The sequence below is a fragment of the Anopheles coluzzii genome, chromosome 2, assembly GCF_943734685.1.
Source record: "Anopheles coluzzii chromosome 2, AcolN3, whole genome shotgun sequence".
Lineage (NCBI taxonomy): Eukaryota > Metazoa > Arthropoda > Insecta > Diptera > Culicidae > Anopheles > Anopheles coluzzii.
The window spans coordinates 78,711,507-78,720,367 of record NC_064670.1 but is presented as its reverse complement, the minus strand read 5'-3'; the positions used below and the strand labels follow the sequence as shown (position 1 = coordinate 78,720,367).

Sequence of the window (8,861 nt, the reverse complement as noted above, 5' to 3'; positions counted from 1 at the left end):
CCACTACCTAGAATAGACTCCATATTAGATCAGCTAGGGCGAGCAAAATTTTTTAGCACATTAGATCTCATGTCAGGATTTCATCAAATACCACTGGAAGAATCATCTAAAAAGTATACAGCTTTTTCAAGCACGGATGGTCACTATCAATTTAAACGATTACCTTTTGGATTGAACATTTCTCCAAATAGTTTCCAACAAATGATGACCATAGCCATGACAGGCCTCACGCCAGAATGCGCTTTCGTATACGTTGATGATATTGTAGTTGTAGGAGCTTCGGAAAATCACCATCTAAAAAATTTAGAAAAAGTTTTCGACAGACTAAGACACTACAACCTCAAACTAAACCCAGAGAAAAGTTGCTTTTTCAAAAAGGAAGTTACTTATCTTGGACATAAGATAACCGACAATGGTATTCTTCCAGATGACTCGAAATATGATAGCATAAAGAATTACCCGATACCACAAAACGCAGACGACGTGAGAAGATACGTAGCATTCTGCAATTATTACAGAAAGTTCATCCCAAATTTTGCTTTGAAAGCAAAACCGCTAAACAGTCTCTTAAAGAAAAATACAAAATTTGAATGGACACAGGAGTGTCAAGAAGCATTCGAATATTTAAAAAACACACTGATTAGTCCACAGATATTACAATATCCTGATTTCAGTAAGCAATTCATACTAACCACAGATGCTTCAACTATGGCATGCGGAGCAGTTTTAGCACAGGAACACGACGGCAAAGATATGCCAATATGCTTCGCGAGTAGAACCTTTACGAAAGGGGAAGCGAATAAAGCAATAATCGAAAAAGAACTAGCCGCAATACATTGGGCTATAATGCATTTCAAGCATTACCTACACGGTACAAAGTTTACCGTCAAAACGGACCATAGACCACTAGTCTATCTGTTCGGTATGAAAAATCCGTCATCAAAGCTGACGAGAATGAGATTAGATTTGGAAGAGTTCGATTTTACAGTCGAATTTGTAAAAGGGAAACAGAACGTTGTAGCAGACGCTCTATCGCGAATTAAAATCACCTCAGATGAAATAAAATCTATCAATGTGATTACGAGAAGCATGAGCAAGCCTGTTACTTCCGATAATGTTTTAGGAAACATGTCAGAGTCTGATCAACTCAAAATGTTCCATGCCTTAGCATACGACGAAGTAAAAGACTTACCAAAACTAGAATCATCAGCAAAGAAGAATGAAGACACTATCGAGTTGATAGGAAAAATCCTAAACAAAAGAAAGTCCAAGGAGCTCTTATCAGTAAGAGACATCCATCTGAAAACAGATATAGGACTGCAGGAGCCTTTATTAGTAAAAGATTTCCAACGAAGAAAGGAAAAATCTGCCATAGTGCAATTTATCAAAAACATAGAAAAAAAGCTCGTAATGAAAAGCATTACCCAGCTAGCAATCTCTGAAACAGACGAGATATTCAAAGAGGTGCACCAAAACGAATTAAAGCAAATCGCTAACAATCATCTGAAAAATATTCAGATACTAATATATACTAAACCACAAAAGATTACTAACGAAAAGACGATAAACGACATACTCGACAAAGTGCACAACACGCCGACAGGAGGACACATTGGACAATATAGAATGTATAAGAAAATCAGAAAGGAATATGTATGGAACAAAATGAAGAAATCAATCAAAGATTTTCTAGACAAATGTATAACCTGTAAACTAAATAAACATGATATCAAGACTGTAGAACCTTTTGTTAAAACAGATACACCCAACATTCCATTCGAAGTAGTATCAATCGATACAGTAGGACCATTTCAAAAAACAAATAACAATAATAGATATGCGGTAACACTTCAATGTAATTTAACGAAACACGTTACGGTTATAGCAATTCCTAACAAAGAAGCAAATACGGTAGCTAGAGCAGTAATAGAAAAATTTATGTTAATATATGGCACATATATTAAAGAATTCAGAACCGATATGGGTACAGAGTACAAAAATGAAATATTTAAAAATATATCAGAAATCCTTCGAACAGAACACAAATTTTCCACGCCATATCATCCACAAACGATAGGAGCTTCAGAACGTAATCACAGATGTCTAAACCTTAGAATCATAAACCTAACCTAAAATACCTTAGAATTTTTACAAACGAACACAAAGATGATTGGGACGATTGGATAAATTATTATTCATTTGCATATAATACAACGCCTAATTTAGACCACGGTTACACACCATTTGAACTAGTTTTCGGAAGAAACGAGAAAATTTCGACAAATATAACGGAAAAATCTACATCATTATATAATTGCGATGATTACTCAAAAGAATTTAAATACAGATTAAAACTAGCTCACGATAGGACTCGAAAACATATAGAACAAGAAAAAATGAAACTACTGAAAGAGCAACAAAACATAAACCAAGTTAATTTTCAAATAGGAGATCAAATAGCATTGACAAATGAGAACAGAACAAAACTAGATCCGGTATATAAAGGACCGTATAAAGTAAAAGAGATTAACGGACCTAACATGATAATTGAAAACACTGATGGTGTCACACAGAATATTCACAAAAATAGAGCAATTAAAATATGACAGAATAACTTCATTTCATTACGTTATTCTTCCGAAGGGTGGAGGTGTAGCAGATTTACTGCTAACAGTAGGTCACATCTAACTTAGCATTGCCAAAAGCCAGGTAAAAAGACGTTAACCACCAGAAGCGCAAGCGCATAGCCAGCAGCCAGGTAAAGAAACGTTAAACACCAGAAGCGTAAACGTTCTCGTGTTTTACCCCAGAACATAAATAAGGAAAACGCGCCACAGATAAGCAATTAAACTTCCGTAAAACCCAGGCATAAACAGGAAAACGTTCGCTACATCCACAATGCACGGATAGTTGATAAAACACAGGCACGCCAGGTATAATTTAAGAACACCTGTAAAAACCCAAACCCGGAAAACCAAATGAAAGCTCACATTTGACAAACATCTGGTTGCCAAATGTGTCACAACTTTCACACCATCTTTCTTATAAATAAAGCTCGAATTGATGGCGAAGTCAGTTCACCTTCCATAGACACGTAGATCACTCGTGTTCTGGTGCATCTCACCAATTTGCAGATTCCGCCGAAGGCTCTGCCCAATTTGATAATCACTCTTGGTTATCAGCTGTTCAGTCAGTTGACCGATCAGCATTACCCTCATCGAAATAAAGTGCACGTTTGCACTAGTTCCACCCAACTTCTCCCACGGTGTCCGATTCCGCCTCGGTCATCAACTCGACGCGCAAGGTCGATCCAGTCCGCGATTCCGCCGACGTAAGCAAGTGCTTCTTTTCGGACTTAGCGTAAGTGTGAACAGGTTGACGTAACCGATACGCGACAAATGTGTTTACATTTTGGTGTCGCGTTCCGTACGATCCCCTTCCTCGTCCCACACCCTTTCACTGTGCTCCGCGCATTGACTCACCGAAAAGGTTTGAGAAGCGCGGCCGAACCTACCACACGCCGCTTCCGTCGATTTCGACACCGGTGTGTGCATCAGCGTCCGGGGATCGCGTGGCAATTTGCAGTGCGGTTGGTGCTGCCTAATGTGGGCAAGTAAAAGGGCCAAAGCTCTATGAGTTTGGCCGGTCTGTAGTGCCCACAGTCTCAAGCCATCCTCAAACGACGCTTCGCCGAACGGACGATCTTGCAGCGGCACCTCGTGCGGCAAACCACCGTCCGTATCGGTATCAGCACCGCTGCTGTAGCCCATCGCACCTTCCTCCTCACTATCGCTCATCGATGATAGGAGATTTTCTGTACAGTAAAAAAAAGACACAACGAACGTCAAGTTATTGATAAAGAATGAATTAAAATCATCTCCACTTACCGGATACTTCCATATGTTCGAAGCCTTCGTCGCTTACCAATGGCAAAGCATCAACAGACACGTGACTATCTAAAATAGCCAAAAGAAATTCATTAACAACACTTGGCACGACTTGGAACACTTTCGATTAATCCTTTTTTTGCTCTTTTTGCATTACACTTACCCATTGTTGTGGATTGCGGAAGGCTAGCACGTGCACATTCCTCCTCCCATTCCTGCAAGCGCCGCTTCAGCAAACGATCACGTGCATGGTACACCATACCACTTCGCTTATCACGACGTGTTGCCATTATCACAGCACTTGCTTAATTTTCGCACACATTGATTGAAAATTTCACGGGATCAGTAAGAACGGATTGTGCACTCTATGATGATCAAATCGCGTTAGAAGCTTCGATTACAATTTCTAGGCGCCAAACGCGATCGAATCAGACAACATCCACATGATAGAAAAGGACAACACGACATGCACATGAAAGGGAACACAGTTTGATAGGCGATCATAGGAACGAATATACACGCAAGTGTGTTCGGTACCGGCCCTAACCGAGAGAGTACACTCCACTCAAATCACGATTGGCATCTACCCGCAGCGCAATGCGATCGAAAAATCACTCAATTCTCTGGCTTTCGCCGTACATGCAACTCACGGGCGCTCATGAACTAATCCTTTCTCGCTTTCGCTTTTATATCGTTCCCTTTTACGCGCGTGTAGCTCGCTGCCAATCGTGATTTGAGTGGAGTGTACTCTCTCGGTTAGGGCCGGTACCGAACACACCCCTCCCAACAATGGCACTCAAATTCTCTCATTTTCTCATGCCCTCTCTGTCACATTCGTAGCTCGATCTCCTTCTTCTGGGACTTAGCGTTCTGAGCATGCGGTTTTTGCAACGGCCATTTCGTGCCGCTTCGATCTCATCACCTTCTCTCCCCTCCCACCCCCCTTTTTGATCCACACTTTGGGGCTTGCAAATTTTTGACATGTCAAATGAGAGTGAAGTCAAAATGTAAACAGCAAGTGTTTGCGTCTGCGGCGATCTTGTGAGTATTTTGTGCAAATTATGTGATATTTCTTATAAAAAACGTTTTGTTTTGTAGATTAAACATAAAACTAACCACGACAGTATTATTTAGTTGTGGTGGAAGCCAAAAAAATAGCTTGGAGCATTCAATAAAGCAGGATGAAATTTTTAACCTTCAAGCACGACGCTGACGCTGAGGTAAGGTGTGCTTGTGTTTAATTTCGATGATTGTTTCATTTTAGGATGTGATTTGTGCCATATAACCTTTTCTGACGGGGATTCTTTAGTCGACATCGTCTGCAGCTGTTAAGCGGTGCAGAGGAAGGGGCTCGCTACGACCCTTCCCACACCCGGACGCTTTTTCCGGGGATGAAGGAAATGTTCCCGGTGGGTTGAACTTGTTCTGTTTTAATTGACTGGTTTTAATGTAGGTGACCTTTCTCCCGGTAGGCTATATGCGCAAAATCTAACGGTAACCCGTGTTGTGAACGAATCGGCATATGCGGTGCCGGACACTGTGGAAATTGTACACAACGGGACGATGTCCAGGCACGACACAAGAGTACGATTACATGCAACTGATCTGCTGCAAGGAAAGGATTTCGACGTGTGGAACAAGGATGTGCTGAATGCGTTCCTGATCGATATCACGTGGATAATTCTACTGCGACTATAAGGGATACTTGCTGGATTGTATTCGTGACAGGGCCGGCCAGAAGGGTGTGGGCAAGTTGACGGAAATTGTCGCAATGTACCATAGCGTTCCGGTGATGCCAAAAGACGAAGCAAACTTCTCCAGCTACTTATCCACGCCGAAGGATGAACGTGCTCAGGGCAGCAAACAACTCGCCGGAGCACGGAGCGCGAAAGGCATCGTACGCGCAAGGCTTCATGCTGCTGCGCGAAGCGGATGTATGGCGTAGCTTCCTTGTACTTAAACATATACATCTTTGAGTAAGTACGCTTTGGGGACCGTTATTCCAAGCTTATAATTGTGAAAATATATTTAATATAAATTTCAGGTTGTATGAGTCCCGTAAATGGTCATGCCACTTGAAAACATACGTTCCCATTAGACCTCATCAATAGATCATCTAATAAACGACGGCGCTGTATTGAAAGCGGTTCATGGTAGACCTCAAAACTGGTTAGCACTTGATAAAAAGGTAAGCAAGTGAGTATTCGACAAACGTGCATGTGACCATCTCTGTTCTGTAAAAGTTATTCACAAAGTATGATAACTATGAAGTATCATAATTATGGTAATAATCTTAAAGCTAACTTTGCTACTTATTCATTGCACCAGTTCAATCAATTATGAATATAAAAATTGGTATGTTAAAGGAAAATTACTCATAGAAACTTTTTTATAACTTAAACTCCATAATATTTTATATTTACTGATATCCACATTATTTAGAATAATTCATACAACTACCTTAAGCCAAAAAATCAATTACTATCAACATTTACTAGCATTTATGAATTCGCTTATATTTTTCAATTGACTAATAGTTCATCAACAATCAAAAATAAAAAAAAACCTTATCAATATCAACAAATTCAAAGCAAAAAAATCGTCAAAGGAACATTATTGAACTCTATCTTATTTATCTAATTCTTCTTCTTCTTTCTTGAAAACGTACCACGACTGACACTTTTCACAATGCCTTTCGCTTGGGCAGCTGATTGCGAATTTTTAAATTTCTTTATAAAAAAAATCCTCAACAATAGAATCCTCTAAAGCCCTTCCTGCTCCTCCGACAACAGCAAATAGACGGAGGATATTAGAATATTTCCTGAATTCTACCTTAGGCCCGTTGCCTCCCCGTCCACTCCAACTGCAATCTACTATAAATATCCTATTAAATAATAGGTAAAGAACGCGATGCATTCTGCTCTTTGCGTTTGATGCTTTTACCTTCTTCATAAGCCATCCTTTTAAATTATTGAAGCGCTCTGCTGACGCTATGCTTTCTTCTAAGTCATCTAGACCGATCTTGGTTGAAACCAAAGCGAACAAAAAGTATTCTTCATCTTCCATATGCCCATCATCATTTTGGGTTGGTTCAATTTGGCTTTGGCTTTGAGTTTTTAAAATATCGTCCTGTTTCATTCGCACGTCCATCACTGCATTCAAAACTGTCCTTATATCTTTTTTATTTTCCTGCGCTAGTTCTACACAAGGACACTTCTGGGAACTACTCGTCGAAGCATCGGGAGCTCGTCCGACGTTTGATGTCATGATTATCTAAAATAATAGGTACAGGTAAAATCAACTAATTTGTTATGATTTCGATGTATTAACGCTTTGATTCCTTCACTTACAGATTTACCGGAAGCCGAACAACTATTTCACTAACTAATACGACCTGGAATAGGAAAAAACGTAAATCCGGAACTGATTTTTAGCTACTCAAAACGACGTCACTTGTCGACTTGTTATTGTTCAATAAAACGCATGCAAACCAAATACCTTTGTTGTTTCATTTTGACAGCAGTTGGAATGGGTCGACCCCCATTGTGTGGACTCGCATCAATACGGCTACACCGTGACGTCACTGAGCGCCTGTTCATATTGGGCTTGTTCTCTGAGTGACGTTTATACCAAGAAGCCGAGAACAAGCCGAGAACAAGCCCAAGAAATTTCATACAAATTCTCTCTGAGATTGTTGAGAGGGACTTGCGTGTATATTCGTTCCTATGATCGCCTATCAAACTGTGTTCCCTTTCATGTGCATGTCGTGTTGTCCTTTTCTATCATGTGGATGTTGTCTGATTCGATCGCGTTTGGCGCCTAGAAATTGTAATCGAAGCTTCTAACGCGATTTGATCATCATAGAGTGCACAATCCGTTCTTACTGATCCCGTGAAATTTTCAATCAATGTGTGCGAAAATTAAGCAAGTGCTGTGATAATGGCAACACGTCGTGATAAGCGAAGTGGTATGGTGTACCATGCACGTGATCGTTTGCTGAAGCGGCGCTTGCAGGAATGGGAGGAGGAATGTGCACGTGCTAGCCTTCCGCAATCCACAACAATGGGTAAGTGTAATGCAAAAAGAGCAAAAAAAGGATTGATCGAAAGTGTTCCAAGTCGTGCCAAGTGTTGTTAATGAATTTCTTTTGGCTATTTTAGATAGTCACGTGTCTGTTGATGCTTTGCCATTGGTAAGCGACGAAGGCTTCGAACATATGGAAGTATTCGGTAAGTGGAGATGATTTTAATTCATTCTTTATCAATAACTTGACGTTCGTTGTGTCTTTTTTTTACTGTACAGAAAATCTCCTATCATCGATGAGCGATAGTGAGGAGGAAGGTGCGATGGGCTACAGCAGCGGTGCTGATACCGATACGGACGGTGATTTGCCGCACGAGGTGCCGCTGCAAGATCGTCCGTTCGGCGAAGCGTCGTTTGAGGATGGCTTGAGACTGTGGGCACTACAGACCGGCCAAACTCATAGAGCTTTGGCCCTTTTACTTGCCCACATTAGGCAGCACCAACCGCACTGCAAATTGCCACGCGATCCCCGGACGCTGATGCACACACCGGTGTCGAAATCGACGGAAGCGGCGGTAACGTCCATCGGCGGAGGAAGTCTGTGGTACAGAGGTGTGGCTACATGTTTGCAGCAATATTATCGGTAAGTGTTGAAAAGTCGCTAAGTTTTCCATTACAATTAATGGATTGTTCCGTGTTCTCACTAGTGTGTATGTTTGATTTTATTTTAGCAATGTAAAACCTCCTGTCAAGGGTTTTGAGATCGATTTTTTTGTAGATGGTATGCAAACAAACTCTACCGCTACCGCTACCGCTTCAACAAAAGCAGTCGGTCTCAGTTTTGGCCGATTTTGATGGAGGTTTTTAACGTGCCCGATTTTCCCGTTATGGTGGTGGCCATATTCTGTGGCGAATCCAAACCACACTCCCTGGAGGAGTATTTAAGGCGGT

At 40.9% G+C, this 8,861-nt stretch overlaps 1 long non-coding RNA gene across 1 annotated transcript; it reads left to right on the top strand.

Annotated features, from left to right (window-relative positions):
- Window positions 1–5,705: 5,705 nt before the first annotated feature.
- Window positions 5,706–7,347, top strand: LOC125906581 (uncharacterized). The gene is made up of 4 exons (XR_007451942.1): window positions 5,706–5,863; window positions 5,932–6,075; window positions 7,086–7,172; window positions 7,240–7,347. It is a non-coding gene; the product is annotated as an uncharacterized LOC125906581 (long non-coding RNA).
- Window positions 7,348–8,861: the final 1,514 nt, after the last annotated feature.